Source organism: Gopherus flavomarginatus, chromosome 3 (assembly GCF_025201925.1).
Source record: "Gopherus flavomarginatus isolate rGopFla2 chromosome 3, rGopFla2.mat.asm, whole genome shotgun sequence".
NCBI lineage: Eukaryota > Metazoa > Chordata > Testudines > Testudinidae > Gopherus > Gopherus flavomarginatus.
In genome coordinates, this window is record NC_066619.1 from 40,277,999 (window position 1) to 40,295,819 (window position 17,821).

Genomic DNA, 17,821 nt, shown 5'->3' on the forward strand with positions numbered 1-17,821 from the left:
CTCACACAGACTGAGCATGCTCACTAACAGCTGCTGAAGCCACTTCCCTCATTCTACCCCTCCCCCCACAAACCCCCCATCAGCAGGGGTTGTCTCTGTCCTGGAGTATTGCTGGGCAAGGCAACTATGTGCAGTTCCCCACACAGGACAACTTTTCACACCACAATCTAATTTATTGCAACTGCCAAATCTGAATAGGATGAAATGAGACATCTAAAGAGTGTGGGCATTAAAAAAAAAAGAAGAAAAAATTGTTTCAGTTTCTGTCTGGTGCCAGCCTGGGCTGTCTGGATTTGTATAATCTAAATTATTAAAGAAGTCAGGGAAAGAAAAGACTGAAATATTTTAGTGTCAGGATTCTTAACACATGCAAATCACACTCTGATTTCATATGAAGTCTCTCTGCAATGAGCTATAAGCCTGCTGAGCATCAGAGTAGTTTGGGTTTCCTTCCAGACCTGTTTAAAGGGCCAGAAACCCATAGTGTACAGGTGAAAAAAGCAGATGTGGCAGGTCTGGTATTGCTTTTTGGACCTCAACCCATTAAGAGTGGGAAGTACTGAGAATTCTCTAGCTCCCTGGACAGTTCATCTTGGGCAAGGATAACTAATTTGGCTGTTTGGACAACTGAATATACCACCCATTCTTTGCATGCAAGTGCAGGGACATTGTACCGAGTTGTAGTAAAATCCCGATTTTCCTTCAAAACTGTTCTCTGAGATAAACAGAAGTTGTCTATTACTTTTGGTTTCTTGTTCCTGTATATTCTTTAGTCCTGAGTCACCAAAGCACTATTCCTGTTTTCACAGCGCTGTAACACCACTGAAATCAATAGTTACTTCAGTTTGGGGTCAGTGTAACATTGTAGAGAACAAATATCTCCATCTAAATGTTTCATTCCAAATAAAATCTGTGCAATATTAATGGCATTAAGGTATCATGCTATAATACAAGGGATATACATGTCGGAACAACCTAAGAAATTCTATTTCCTATTATGGCAAAGAGTAGGCAATCTCATCCCTAAAGTGGCATGCTTGATCTTCAAAAGTAGCTGGTCCACAAAAAGACTTCCTGTAGGAGTCTTCCTAACAAAAATTTACTATAGGATTTCCACTAGGTTTGCACTGGGGACTATGTTTTATGGTGCGAGAAGATCAGGCAGGGGAAGAAGGGGATCTCTCTTGCTCATTTTAAATAAAACGAGATCTCTGCATCAGAGCGTTTAGGTGCCTCTAGATTAGGGTGACCAGACAGCAAATGTGAAAAATTGGGATGGGGGTAGGGGGTAATAGGAGCCTATATAAGAAAAAGACCCAAAAATTGGGACATCTGGTCACCCTACTCTAAATAGAGAGCCAACAAAAAATTGGGTAATGTTAAAATTAATACTAATGTGATTCTGTGACATGTTAGTGACTGCCATCAAGAATGTCTCTGATCTATAAATTAATCACACCTCTGGTTAAAGTTGATGGGTGTGCTATCTATTTTCTTTCAGGCTAAATGGAAGGTGTAGGGGTGTGTGTGTGTGTGTGTGTGAGAGAAAGAGCGCTACAAAAAACAAGAGAGAAGCCTGGTTTACACTTAAAATTCAGGTCAACAGCTATGTCAGTCAGATGTGAAAAATCCACACACTTGGACGCTACATCTATTGTGATCTAATCACTGTCATTCAGGGAGATGGTATTCTTACAGCACTGGAAAAGCCTTTCAATTGTTGTAGGCTGCATCCTCATAACAGGGTTATGCTGGCATAGCTACAGTATCATAGCTATGGTGATATAGTCCCCGTAGTATAGGCAGAGCAATAATGACCCTGGGAGAGAGCAGGGGGACAGAGTTTCTTGGGCACAGAACTTGCAGAAAAAGCAGGCATGGAAATTGTGAGAAAGGAAATTGCTTGCTGCTCTTTGTTTCCCTGAATCCAATGGAAACAAGGATGTCATGTATGTTCTTTGTCAACAAACAGCGCTGCAGCAAAGCAGCACCTGACTCATTTCATCAATTTATCTCCTAATGGAAACAGCCCTGCAAAGCCTAGAATACTGGCTAACCACTCAGGCCAAGAGTAACAATAATAATAATTTTGGACTATGTACAGTAGGTTACAACTTGACTGTTATATTTATTTCTTCTAGAGTCCCCTGTTTTTCTGTGTTAATCCTAAATTTGTATTCAGCATGTTTTGAGCATGGAAAAAGAATCCTAAAGAACAAAAACAGAATAAATGACCGAAACAAATAATCAGCCTCATTTAAAAAATTAAGTGTGAACTGATGCAAGCTGGAAATACAAATTTGCACAGGATCACATTGTTGAAAAAGTCTGGAAAAAGCAAAAACTGCTACTTTGGCAGAAAGCTCAGTGCATCTGACTAGTAAATCAGCTTTGGATAACATTAATTACAATGATATAGACTCTAGTGTTGAATTTGCCATAATATCATCTATATATCAATTCTCTGAAGACATTTTGACCAAATAATGAAAGTGAACTTAATCATTTCAACACTGTGATTGCAATGTTAACATGGTTGGATTTTATATTTATACCATTCATGCTTTGTCCTATAAAACCTAGATATGCTTTTGTGTCCTAAGAATTTTAGGATGAAATGCTCAGAACAATAGGTGCTAAAGAAAACTTCGATCTTCTATTTTGAAAAATACTCCAGTACAAATAAATTTTTCCAGGGGCTTGACTTCCACTGAAGTATGTACATTTTATATGCGCATGCGCACACACAGCAGCACACAGATTTTGGAGCAATCTACATCTACATGCACAGTTTAACAATTCTAACATCTGCACACACAGTTCATGGAAATGTCACTAGCAAAATCTATTTGGACCAATGGGGTTTGAATCTGAAAATTCTGCCTTCTGTGTATCCTGGTGTTAAAATCTGTCACCAAAGTATGCACTGCAGAGCTGTAAATGTACAAATGTAATCATTGGGTCTGGCAGAAGCTATCTGACATTAGACGCCAGGATATAAGGTGGTCTCTTCCAAAGGCATCTACCCATGTCTATCAAAAGATTAGTCAAGTCAAGAGGTGCTTGCATATCATGCCCCAACTGCTAATAATGTACCTCCTGTTTGCCAGATTCCTAATATGCGGTAATATTGCTGAACCATCTTTGTTATTATATTAGCTTGGTCGGTGCAAAAATGTAGCATTGATATATCTTTGTGCTTCACTAATGTGGCTGTATGTTGCCACGCAAAAATAAATGTTTCAAGAGTCATTTTGTTCCATCTGAATACAATGTAACATCTACTAAGCACAAAGCACTTGCAATAGGATTGTATCTAAAGTTGTTTCTTCTCTTTGTTAGCATTTGTCAGGCCCACCATACGCCAGGAGATTCAGAAATCATGTGTCTACAGAAACACTAAAGTTTGTTCTAAACTATTCCTCTCCCACAAGCTTTTCAGTTAGTGGAAAGTAATATAGTACTGCTTCCTTTGTATCCGTGTGCTGGATGTTGCTAGTTTCAGTCAGCTATTTTTAAACAAAGTATTCCCAAATGATGGGACACAATATTAATCTATAAATACTTTATAACCTACCAGTCATTATCCATGAAACCCACTGACATTTAATTTTAACTTCTTTTTGAAGATCAGATTAATTACATGGAAACAGAGACCACTGATCAATTTCAACATATATCTTCTAGTATCCTGTCTTCAATCATTGCCCATACCAGATGTTTCAGAAAAAAAAAAGGTCCCACCCCATGATGCCCTGGAATAACTGCAGTACACCAGCAGTTTCTTCTTTACACCAATCAATCATCACCTTATATCTTGAAGAATGAGAACTGATACTTTTTATAACTGTTAGGCAAGCTATGTTAAGTGTAAATTCTGCATGTAAGCATCTTATTCTTTTATAAGTCTTTACTAAACAATTGACCAGTAGTAAACCTGTTACAAGTTAGGAAAACAGAGGAAGATCAACTGTAATGACCTCTTTATTGCAAGAATGACATCTCAAACATTTTGATATTTTTTTCCCTCTGTCCATTTCACTGGTATACAGGGAAGTTGGAGAATGAGGTTGGCGGGGTTTTTCCCACCACCACCCTAAGCTATTTTTTTCTCCTCCTATACATTTCTTTTCAAGATTCTTTTTCATCTTTCCTCCTTTTAGTAATAATGCAGATCATTTTAAAGCCAAATATCTAGAGAAAGTACTTTAACATTTTTATTTTTTTAAAAGCATATTATTTCTGAGTTTTAAACTGCTAGCTTTTTGGAAGGGTAATTATTTAACCCTCAGTGTTGCTAATAGTTAAGAAATTAGGTAGCCCACCAGCAACAGGAATAAGTAAACATTCTAAATCTAAATTTGAATCATCCAAGCTTCACTTTTATTATTCTCTTCTAATATTTTACAAAACAAATTAGCTTCATTACAGCAGAAATAGAGGGAGAGACTTGAATATAGTGACCTTATTGTGCTACACTCTTAAATGAGCTTGTCAGCAGCTGTCTGATTAACAACTCTGATCTTCCTTTGCACTGTAAACATCAAAGACACCTTTTGTGTCTTCCCTTCAAAAATCAGTGTCAGAATCCAGGCTGGAATCTTACCGTTTTTTGGTTGTTGGGGTGGTTTTTTGCAACAAACTCTGCTGCCTGTGGAACTGATAAGAGCGGCCCTAAATGTTTTTGCAGGTTAATCAACCCATTTCCTCCTGCTCCACCTAGTCAGTAGTCACTGTTCTAGTGACTATTACTGCAGTTGTATTCTTTAGTGTTTCTTGTAGGGAAATTTCCCTCAGAGATAACAAAAATTGTAGTAGCTTGAATCAACGTAATGTCAAACTTCAAACATTTGAGCTTGTCAGCATCAGAGTATGTCCTTCTTAGTTCTTTTAGACACAACAGCCTAGATCCTTAACAGATCCTACAGTCCCATACCTCTATTGACCTTGTGCCATAGTCTGCTCTCAGCAAAAACAAGGAGGAGTCCTTGTGGCACCTTAGAGACTAACAAATTTATTTGGGCATAAGCTTTCGTGGGCTAGAACCCACTTCATCAGATGCATGGAGTGGAAAATATAGGAGCAGGTATAAATACATGAAAGGGTGTGAGTTGCTTTACCAAGTGTGAGGTCAGTCTAATGAGACAATTCAAGTAACAGCAGGATACCAAGAGAGGAAAAATAAGTTTTGAAGTGGTAATGAGAGTGGCCCATTTCAGACAGTTGACAAGAAGCTGTGAATAACAGTAAGGGTAAATTAGTATTGGGGAAATTAGGTTTAGGTTTTGTAATGACCCAACCAGTCTTTATTCAGGCCTAATCTGATGGTGTTCAGTTTGCAAATTAATTCCAGTTTTGCAGTTTCACGTTGGAGTCTGTTTTTGAAGTTTTTTTGTTGAAGAATTGCCACTTTGAGGTCTGTTACTGAGTGACCAGCGAGACTGAAGTGTTCTCCAACTCGTTTTTTTAATGTTATGATTTCTGATGTCAGATTTGTGTCCATTTATTCTTTTGCATAGAGACTGTCCGGTTTGGCCAATGTACATGGCTGGGGGGCATTGCTGGCACATGATGGCCTATATCACATGTGTAGATGTGCAGGTGAATGAGCCCCTGATAATATGGCTGATGTGGTTAGGTCCTATGATGGTGTCCCTTGAATAGATATGTGGACAGAGTTGGCACCAGGGTTTGTTGCGGGGTTTGCTTCCTGGGTTGGTGTTTCTGTTGTGTGGTATGTAGTTGCTGGTGAGTATTTGCTTCAAGTTGGGAGGCTGTCTGTAAGCAAGGACTAACACGGCTACCACTCTGTAACCAGTCTGCTCTCAGTTACGCAGTTGTAAATCCAGATTAACCCACTGAAGATACTATAGGGACTTTGGATTTGTTGTGCAACTGAGAACAGAGTACGGTCAAATTTACATCTCTAGAAATTGTGAACGCTACATAGCTCCCTTGGCATGCAGCAGACATATAATTTTACTATCTACATTTTACTTAAGCAATAGTGTCCATTGCATGCAGTTGAGGCCTAATCCAGTTCCTAGTGAAGTCATTTAAAGACTTATTAGCTCCAATGGGATTTGGATCATGCTCTTGTTGCAAGCACTACCTGCAAGTAATAGATCAGAATGTGACTCTGTTCAGGAAACAAAGGCATCAAGGTCCATTATCTGTCCATAGAACCTGTAATAACTGTAATACCATCAAATATTATAAGAGTGATCTAAAAGCAATAAAGGAGAACATCTGGAATACAGAATAGCAAGAGGGTTTTTTTAAAATGTGAACAGCCTGTATATTCTAAAAGGCGTCTAAAATAGAAAGAGAGAGTAGAAAAAGAATCTGACTGGGGCTGCCATATTTGTAGTGATGTATATATGATCAATTATTTGCAGTATAATTATCAGATGAATTAAAGCACTGCATTCCACATTAAGGAAGTAAAATGTATGTTATGTATTTTATGCTAATTTTATAATGTGAAACTAATGTGTGTGGTTCGAGAGTGGTAGCCATGTTAGTTTGTATCAGCAAAAAGAACGAGGAGTCCTTGTGGCACGTTAGAGACTAACAAATTTATTTGAGCATAAGCTTTCATGGGCGAAAGCCCAGAGAGATGGCACAGCAGCAGGAAAAGAGTTAAAAGAGAGCCTATGGGCCTAGCAAGCCCTGTCCCACTAGACCTGCAGCAAATCCCAGGCCTGAAAGGAGAAGAAAAGGTGAGAACCTGGCTCAGTTCAGGGCTGACTGGCAAAGAGGCAGGAGGTAGCTCTGTCTCTCTACATGAGAGAGATGCAAGCAGAGGCCAGAAGGTTCCTGGCCTAAGGAAACAGGCACTTCTGCCAGGAAGTCAGGTGTGCTAACTGCTAGGCAGCCTGGCCCTCCAAGAACCCTGTTACATTATGAATTAAAGCTGCGGAAAATACAATTGCAGATCACTTTAGTCTTAGAAAATTATTTTAAAAATAAAATGTGTTCTTACTAAACATTTTAAAACTAAGATTGATAAATTAGTGACATGCATTTTATAAGTTGGCTATCACCTCAGTCTTTAAAAATAATCAGAGTTCTGAATTAAACAGAGGTAGACTAATCAGGGCTGACTTTAGCAAGTTAAACCTCAGTATACATTTTCATTGCTGTGATCATTTAAAAAGGGAGCTATGAAAATGTCTGCAGCATAACCATCTAGTCAGTGTTATTGTAGCATCATAACCAGACTACTACTTGTAATGAGCAATTACAACTTCATACATTTTAAAGAAATAGATATAGTGAAATTTCCAATAATTATTTCTACCTTCGCTAGTACCTAAATAGCTGTGCTATATTTGGAGAGTGACAAACAAAAGGGGAGACCAAGGGTCCCACAATTAATTCCTTATGGGGGAGAAATCAATATTGTGAAGGGAGGAAAATCTTTTAATATATTTTCCTGTCTTTTTAAAGAATTTTAGATGCTCTGTGTTTCATGCATTTGGTGAGATTGCTACAACTATTACAATTACCTGATCTGAGATTATTTTAATCATATAGATTAATTCCCATTACACTAAAAAAGAACAAATTGAATCTCCAAACATGTACTGGATGTTTAGAGAGAATCTAGGGCACAAGAATATGCAGAGTAAGTTTCAGCTTCCAACTAGTGACAGTTTTTTCATCAGCCATAGAAGATTTCTTCTGATGTGTTTAAAATGATATTGTAATGCTGAGCATTAAAATTTTATTTTCTTCATCATGAGAAACAGGAAAACATTTTAAATCATTCTCCAAAATATTGGCTAGTAAGGAAGACTTTTCTAAGTTCATATCCTGCAAAGTGAAGAATATCTCCTGAGAAAAGCTGAGTCTCCCTCATTTCCCACTGACTTCAAACAAACTTGCAAAACCAAAAAAAATGACCACCTATCATACACCATATTCAGTAATGGCAACTTCACTATACAATAAGGTTTAATGTTAGCTAAATTATTACTTTTGGTTGAACTGAGATATTGCAACGTATATATTTTCAAAGTTTTAAAAACTGAAGAAGAGGTGTTTTTGAACATTTTGAATTCTGATCTGTTTTCTTGTCAACTTCTTACAAGTGTATTTGATGAACATTTAAAAGATATCTATCTTACCTGTCTATGCATCTATACCACACTTGTCACAGTATCACCTGTGCACTGAACAAAATTATCACCATCGTAGAATCTAAAAGTGCATGTGGACTAATTTGTTCCCTATTTCTCCTTTTATTTTTATTTTTATTCCTCTTCCATGTTTATCTTCTTCCCTTTTCACTGTTATTACTTACTAAAAACACTTGCTGACAATACAGTGTACAGTACAAATGTAAAACTGCACTATTGCTTATGATACAGGGTCATTCAAGATGTAGATAGATTTTAATATTCAGAAATCAAATGTAAACAATTATTCGCACAATGTAAAAGAAACAATTCCCTAGTGAGTTTAGTTTCTTACAAATGTCAATTACATGTTGACTGTTTCAAATTGAGTAGAACGAGGTTGTATTAAATATTTACCAGTAGCCCTTTTCCTAAGTGGGAAATTGCACCAATTCACATTTCATCTTCTCGCCTTATACGTCAAGTTTCATCATAATCTGGTCTAGTCTGTCACGATTCACATTGCATATCAGCAGCCTAATCTACAGGAACAAGCATGAGATTGGGAGTCAAGGAACCTTGATTGCTAATGCCCTGCTCTTCTACTGTGTTGCTGGAAGCAAAACGCTTGATCTATACATAATACAGTTTCCTTACCTATAAAGTAGGAATAGTAAAGTTTATCTGACTATCACATGGGGGTTGGTTATGATTAATAAATGTTTGAATAGTTCTTTGACTATTTAAGGAGCCATACAAATACTAAATGTTAATATTATTCTACAACCATGACGGCTAGAAACATTGTTTCAAATGAAATATCAGTTTCTTACATAAAAAACATGACCCCAGAAACTAAGAATTTAAGAAAAACAGCCCATATCAGGAGACTTGCAATAAAATCACTAGCATTGGCAACTCTGCTACTATTAACTCTCCTTGAAGACTGTTTGCACAGAGAAAAATGTGGAAAATGTGAGGAGAAATATACAGTCTAAAAAAAGTCAGGAAGCTTGACAGAAGGGGATAGGGAAAAGATCTAGGCAACTGTGACTGGAACAGAGAGTAACAGGGTAGCTAGGGATAATGTTCTTTTCCTTATTCTAATAAATTCCTGTAGAAAAAAGCAACTCTGCCTGTCTGCGACGCTGCCCGGTGAGGCATGCAGCAGCTGCTCTCTCCCAAGCAGCCTCCAGCCACACTGCTTGTCTGGGCTGTCCCAGGCAAGCAATGTGGCCAGAGGCTGCCTGGGAGAGTGCAGCTGCTGTTTGGCACACCAAGCAGTGTGTCCAGAAGAGGAGGCTGGAAGAGAAGAGGCTCTGGACCCACCTCTTCCCTTCTGACTCTAGCCCTGCCCCTTCATCTCCCCAGCTGCCAGCCTTGCCCCTCAGGTGTTTTGGGGATGGTCATGTGACCCTTTGGGGCCCCACCCCACAGGTTGCCATTTATTGTTTCTTATCTCCCTGAACCACCTCTGGCTCTTCACTCTCCTATATCCCCTCCATGCAGCCTGTTGGGCTCCCCCCTTCAAAATTTAAAGTTTTTCTCACTTTTATTTTGTGGAATGGGACAAGGAACTGGTGGAGATGGAAAGAAGAGGCATGGAGCTGAGGAAATGGTCTGGGTAGCTTGGACCAGGCACCCATCTGAGCAGCAGACTGGGGAGAGATAAGCAGTGCTACTAAGGAAGCTGTGAGGCAAACCACGTAGCTAGGACCCCTGTTCCCAGCCATTATATTTCCTGCCTCCCTGGTGCATCTGCTCTGCTCCTAACATCTACACCTAGTCAGCTCTTCACCCATACCTTCTTTGTACCTTCCTACCATCACATCACTTTCACACAAAACCAGCCTCCTGTGAAATCCTAGTCTTATCGTATGAAATACAAGTCTGTTTCTCAAGTAACTTTGCCTGTGAGGTTCCAGCTTTCTCTCTCCTCTCTGTGCCCCTGTTGCTGTTAAATGACTGGGACATGGGGCAAAGATAGGGAGAGGTTTGTAGGCAACACAGCTTGAGATGCAAATCATCTTCCCTAGAGATGAGGTGCATTCTCTATCACATTAATCTTCTATACCTACAATAGACAAGTACTAGTCTGGACTTGAACTGCTGATGATGCACTTTATTATGTCAGTGGGAGGGATGGAGAGGGGACAAGAATGGAGGGGAAGCTAGAGGTCATTATTAGGAGAGGGACTGAGATATCAAAGGGGCAATGTTGGAGAAGTATATACCTTATAAAACATTTTACCCAAATTATGCAATTTTGTTGTTAACCTTTGAAGTCTTAATTTCTTTAGCAGACAGCTGTAGCCATACAGTGTGGTTTTGAACATATGGACTTGAAGGAGTATTTGGATCCAGGTTAGTGATTTAGTGCATTATAGAAATAAGGCCCAGCTGAAAAATTCAGATCCAGATTCAAACCCAAATTTCCACAAACTTGAAGGCTGTTCAAATCTAGGTTTTGGGGTTGGGCCCCCCTTAGTGTCTTAATATATTTGCCAGTAACATCCATGAACTATTTTGCAATAATTGTAGCCATGATGTTAATCCTTCTTATTTTTGGAGTGCTCTTTCATTTTCAAGAAGGTATATTAGAACACAGATAGAGGTATGACTGTAAGAGGAATTAGACTTGGAACAAAGAATAAAACAGCTGGGTAGGCTCTTGAAATCAAATAATACCATGCTGAGTAGTGTTATCACCAAGTCCAAAAAAGGTCACAGATTGGCTAAAGAGCAAAATATAAACATTTGAATTTACAGTTTCTTCTATAGCCTGAAAACCGGACTTCTTCTATCTTTAATAAACAGTTTTCCCACTTACCAGAACCTTCCCTAGTGTTCCATTACAGAAAAAGTAAATTTAGTTAAACCCTTTTTGTAAGGGGAAATAATGGAGATCAGAAATGATCTACCCTTGGGGAAGATTCTGTGTCCAAATGGGCTTCCTGCAGCCTTCTGAAAAAAATTTCATGCAGACTTTTAGTAAACATATTCAGTTATGTGATGGGAAAAAAGAATTATAGGAAAATATTATGGCATTACTAAGAAAAGCAAAGACTCAAAAAACCTACAAATGTTATTATCCAAACCCATTTATATAAAAAAGAAAACAAAAAGATTAGTTCTGCAAATAATTAGCTAATCGGAAAATTTATTACAATCTCTGACAGATTTTGGTAGTGGCTTTAGCACCTTCTGAAATGTACAATGTTTAAATATGTTGCATTAATCTAATTAAATATTCTATTCCCATTTATTTCCTTAGATACAGTAGGGTTTTTTATATTGAGTTCTTGCACCTACCTCTAATTGTAGTTAAATTTAAATACTGCCTCAGAGGTGGGCTACATTAAAAGCTCAAAGTTTGGCTAATATTTACCAAACACCTTCCCTCTTCTATTTTAGGACTTACCTGTTCCCTGAAGCATTCCTCCTCTCCACTCTGTGTCTGTTCTGTCAGATTGTGCTTTACTCTCTCATACTTCAAAACGTCATTAACATTATTAGCTTTAAATATTAACAAAAAGAAAAATTCTGACTCAAAGCCCCAAGTACCTCAGGGTTGACTGAAACCAAAGTTTCTGAGACACAATTGGACTCCCTAAGCTCCTGGGAGACAAATACATCTCCTGTGGAAACCTCTGTCCTTCCCCTAGATATCAACCTCTCTTCAAAAGGTTTTTATTTCAATAATGCAGTGTAGCTCACGTTAGTGAATTAAGCTCCAGGGATATGAGGAACTCCACCCTCACTACTCTGAGCAGAGAGAAACTCTCCAAAGTCCTAACTTGAACTAGAACCCTACTTTATCAGGAATAACTCCTAGCTTTATTTAAGTCAATAGGAGTTTTGCCATTGATTTAAGCAAGACCAATTTTTAGCCTCTGTCTCAAGGCCAATGCATCTCTTTTTTCTTAGGAGAACTGAACATAACAGAAATTTAAACTCACTCTTTCAAACTCTTAGGTATCTATGCCACCCACCAGAGACCCAGCTGTTTTTAGGGTGTAGTTACCCTACCATTTAAGACATTTGTAAAGGAACCATTGATTTCAGCTGAAGTTAGAGTCAGTGCTTAATTTTGATTACAGTAATATTGACAAGTGGTAATGGAGAAGCTACACTGGCAGTTTATTCTAATCTTGCTCCTTTCTTCACCCTCCTCATTTTGGTGGAAGAGAGAAAAATGGTAAGGTATTTGTCCCATGATAGCTTGATAGTACAATTATACTCTGTTTTATAAGGTTTACAATTTCTGAAACCCTGAAACAGGGCCTGTCATTTGACTATTTTCCACTATTTTAGTAAACAAACAAGTTAAATTAAAAAAAAGCTACATGGAGATATACTTATCTCATAGAACTGGAAGGGACCCTGAAAGGTCATGGAGTCCAGTCCCCTGCCTTCACTAGGCAGGACTAAGAACTGATTTTACCCCAGATCCTTAAGTGGCCCCTTTCAGGATTAAACTCACAACTCTGAGTTTAGCAGACCAATGCTCAAACCACTGAGCTATCCCTCCCCCCTAATTTTTTATTGATGAATGACCTGAATAGTGGTTCCTAGTACTTTGTCCATTGTAAGCTTCTTAACTGCTGGCAAAAAAGTAATTAAAATGCTTTTTCACAAAAGTTCATGAGTTCATCTGCATGTTTGCAGTACTCATAACTCAAAAGGGTTTATAAGCATAAATAACCCATGTTAGGACAAGCATAAACAATATATGTTTGTGTCAAATACACAAACCAGTCAGCAGGGTGAGCTATGGGAATAGTGTGGAACTTTATCTTTCATCCTAGAGTCTGCATATGTCATTCATGGCTAGTTTTGTCTGGTGAATATTTAGGATATGCAGCATATTTTTAGCTTAGGTATACACAAGAGTAAGTAAATCTTACAAATGACTTTTGTTTTTCTATTGGTTTAGTGGGGACATTTTCCATATTGTAAAAGCACTTTTTGTTCCTCAGATAAAAGTTATTGTACAAGTATAAAATATTTATTGTTATCAAATTATTAGTACATAATTACATTTTTAAAATATTGTTATATAGTAGTTATGGATTTTTTAAAATGTACTTTTTTCTGTTTTATAACAAACCGAACCCAATTTTTTAAGATATGAAAACCCCTAAAAAATGTCATGATCCTAGACCACATTTTCTGATGTTGTAAATGGATGAAATCCCTGGAAGGTCAGGGGATCTGTAACTACGTACACCAGCAAAGAATTTAGCCCATTATATTTATTTTGTTTTTACGTGGCTTATATTTTCACCATTATAGTTGGCATTTAAACTTGAAAGTTCCTTCTCAGTGCCAATTACACTTTGAACTTAACACAAGAAAGATGTCAGGCAGTGTAAAGAGTCTGTATATCTGGCTCAAACATCCAAATGGGAATCTTCTCATCATAATCAGACCTATATCACCCACTTCCCATATTCTGCGAGGGGGCAGGAGCAAGGCAGGGTGTCAAAGGACACTGTCTCCTGTCCTGCCAGTCTCCAGCTGGCATATGGTCTCCTGGGGGCTGTTTTAATCAAGCAGTCCTGGCTGGCTGAGGACTGAGAAACTGCAATTTGTCCTTTGTGTTTTTTTCTACCTCTGGTGAACTTAGCGAAGAGTGGCCACATCAGAGGACCGAGCTCCTCTCTTTCTGTTTGTACTGTAAAGTGCCTGGCACATACTTAGAAGTTGCAAAAATATATAATAAATATAGTAGTATCAAAGTAATCACAAAAGACATTAGAATAGAGACATAGGTAATAAAGGAGAAAGTTTCCACTTTTAAACAAATGTCTTCAGTATCAACAATTATGGAAATGATATATAGAAATAATTGGTTAAAGATTTTCCAAGGATTTATTAAATCATTATAGAAATACTTTAAATTGTTTTATATAAGCATTGATACATCTGTGGTATCATAAGTTAGTTTGAATGATTCTGAGATATACATTTTAAATATACGAGTAACTTATAGGATTAGACTTATCTCTAAACACAAAAGAACAAGAACGAATTAGGTAATAGGTCATTATTTTTTGGCCAAATCCTACTTCATTACTCACATGAGGAGCCCCACTGATGAGGGAAAGAAAGACCCTGTTTATTGGGCTGAAGGACCAGGCTGATAAATTCACGTTTGTTTATTGTCATGGATAATAACATAGAACACTTTCTCTGACTGGACAAGATATATTGGGATTTCACAGGAGTGCAGGGGAAGTAATTTTACCACTTAATTTTATTGCCAAACAGGAGCAGTGTTTTAGCAAGAGATTTTCTGAGATTATCCCTGAATGGGGTAAGGGTGGGGGTTGGGGAAGGATGGAAGTTAGGGCTAAAATAAATTATCTCTACCATATTGCTGGCCTGGACTTGCTGACTGGCAGCAAGGGTCCTGGACAGAGCCATAATTCCACCCCATTTTGCTTGTGTAGTTTGCTATGTAACAATAATTCTGTGTTTCATAGAGTTATTAGAAATGCAAAATGAAATCAGATCCTTCATACATAACTGCCTTGGACCAACAATCCCATATGGAATGACTGAGACAATGTAATGCACACATTAGAGCCATAGATTATCAGAGTTGAAAGGGACCTCATCTAGTCCAACCCCCTGCTCAAAGCAGGACCAATCCCCAAACAGATTTTTGCCCCAGATCCCTAAACGGCCCCCTCAAGGCTTGAGCTCATAAGACTGGGTTTAGCAGGCCAATGCTCAAACCACTGAGCTATCCTTCTTACTTATTGCAATAAATATATCCAGTTTTTACTATTTTCAATACTTGTGTCTTTGTGACTTTTTGAACTAGTACATTTTTTCCTGCTTGACTGCCATTTTGAGTCCAGTCACATGACATGGCTCATCTGGTACAGCTACCTCAGATTTAATCATGTGTATGTTAGTTCATTTGGATTTTGGCCCACACTTTGTAACAGGCTTTGGGGCAGATTTTCAAAGGCATATAGGGCAGCTGGGCACCCAACTCCCAGTGAAAGTCAGTGCACATCTTGCCAGGAAGGTGGGAAATGGGAAAGAGTGCTGCCACTTTGCTATAATTTTAGCTTAATCTCATCCATGCTTTTGATCACATCTCATTTCTCTTCTTGTTTCCTGTCATAAACAGATAAGTAAGAGTTAATAGAACAAAAGTGCTTCATATCTCTTTTGCCTGGAAAGGGTTAACAAGAACAGTGAACCTGGCTGTCACCTGACCAGAGGACCAATCAGGGGACAGGATACTTTCAAATCTTGAGGGAGGGAAGTTTTGTGTGTGCTGTTAGTTTTTGGTTGTTGTTCACTCTGGGGGCTCAGAGGGATCAGACGTGCAAACAGGTTTATCTCCAATCTCTTCGATACAGGCTCTTATAAGTTCAGAATAGTGAGTATTAGGTAGATAAAGTGAATTAGGCTTATGGTTGTTTTCTTCATTTGCAAGTGTGTATTTGGTTGGAAGGAGTTCAAATTGGTATTTTGTTGAAAAGATTTTAATTTGCACTTGTATACTTAGGCTGGGAGGGTATTCCCAGTGTCTATAGCTGAAAGACCCTGTACCTATTCCATTTTTTAAATTTACAAAGATAATTTTTACTGTTTTTTCTTTCTTTAATTAAAAGTTTCTTGTTTAAGAACCTGATTGTTTTTTATTCTGGTGTGAGACCCCAGGGGACGGGGTCTGGATTCACCAGGGAACGGGTGGGGAGAAAGGAGGGAAGGGGGAGAGAAAGGTTAATTTCTGTCTGTGTTAGGATTACTTTCTCTCTCAGGGAGAGTCTGGGAGGGGGAAAGAGAAGGAGGGGAGAAGGTGCATTTTCCTCTCTGTTTAAGATTCAAGGAGTTTGAATCACAGTGATCTTCCAGGGTAACCCAGGGAGGGGAAGCCTGGGAGAGGCAACGGTGAGGGAAAGGGTTTACTTTCCTTGTGTTAAGTTCCAGAGGGTCTGAATCTAGGGGGTCCCCGGGCAAGGTTTTGGGGGGACCAGAGTGTACCAGGCACTGGAATTCCTGGTTGGTGGCAGCGCTACAAGTACTAAGCTGGTAATTGAGCTTAGAGGAATTCATGCTGGTACCCCATCTTTTGGACGCTAAGGTTCAGAGTGGGGAATTATACCATGACACTGGCAATGTTGTCCTCATCTCCCCTCTTGTCAGCAACATAGTGCAGGATACCTCTGTGCTGTCCACAATCAGACCCAGCTCCCTGGATCCTCAATCGGCAAGAATTCATTCAATATCCTCATTAAAATATCAGTTTTCATCCCTGAAGTGGCTGTTTGTGTCTTGAACATTGTTCTTCACTTTGAAATACTTTTATCTTCACCCAGCAATATTTCTTGGGGGTGTGTGTGTGGTGATACCTAACTGGGACAGGCACTCAGGCACCTGGTCTTAAACCAGGGTGTTCCTGATAGAGTTCAGCTAGGCCCATATCTCTTTGTTGCCCCAGATCTGAGCAAATGCCCTGAAGTGAGTATCAGGCCTGCTTGGGATATGCTCAGATGAAGGCTTCTTCTGAAATATGATCCATAAGTGACTTGGGAAACCAGCACAGAAATATGGCAATAGAGCAGACATGTCTGATAGTGAAAACATGGGCACAATGAGAACTAGGATGTATGCAGCTCTATTTGTACAGATAAGAGGATTCTGGAAAATTTGACCTCATGACAGCAGAGTATAGATAAATGACTAGAGGAGCCTCTTAAGGAGTGGTCAGTGCACTGTGGGATAGCGGTAGAAGGACCAATTGAACCAATGCAGCAGCTCTGATACCAATTGCCTTCTCTGTTAGCCCTACAATGTGCAGAATGCCTCAGTGGTTAACAGTTTTCATAACAATTTCTGTCCTAATGGTGGCATGAACGCATGTACATCATTTACAGCAATGTTCTGTGTGGACATGTGTTACAAATATTGTAACAGTGGTTTCCATGTCTAACTATTTTAATGTAGACAAGGCTATTGTGTCCAGCCAAAGTTGTTTAAACTACATAAGCTAATCACTTACATTGTTTGTGATATGCAATTAGTCCACTGTAATCCAAAAAATTGCTTCGCTGAAAGGAGCCACTGACCCTTGTTAAGGTACCAATCAGAGTCTAAACTAAATTAAATCCAATGGACTTTAACATGGATTTGTGAAAGGAAGATTGTTTTATTACTCGTATATAGGTGGACACAGACAGGATGAGACACTGAGTAAGCTAACATTGTGACAAAGATGAGGAAAGGGATCATAATGAAGCCATTGAAAGCATTTTAATTCTCAGAAGAGAAGGCCATGGAAAATTGTAAATATTATGATAATGTTTTCTCTAATGGGCTGTTATTTCTTCCTGTATGAAAGCCAGCTTTTGACAACCAAAGCAGTAGAAGTAAATATTTAAAAATGTTGCATCTGTGTAGGTGCGGCAGCTCTCTTCTTTGCACTATTTTCTAGTATTGCTGTATTCATGAACTGCTATGCCCAGATTTAAAAAGCTACACAATACAGTAGAAGAGGTGCTTAAAAGGAGAGTGAGCAGGAGGAAAGGGGTTATGAGAAAGTTGAATTGCTGCTGCTTCAGTGGAGCTACTGTACTGTGCAACAAAACTGATCATCATCCTGAGTGGACAGCTGGAATAGCCAACTGTCATACAATTACACCACCTCCTTGCATCTTTTATTGATCCCCAAA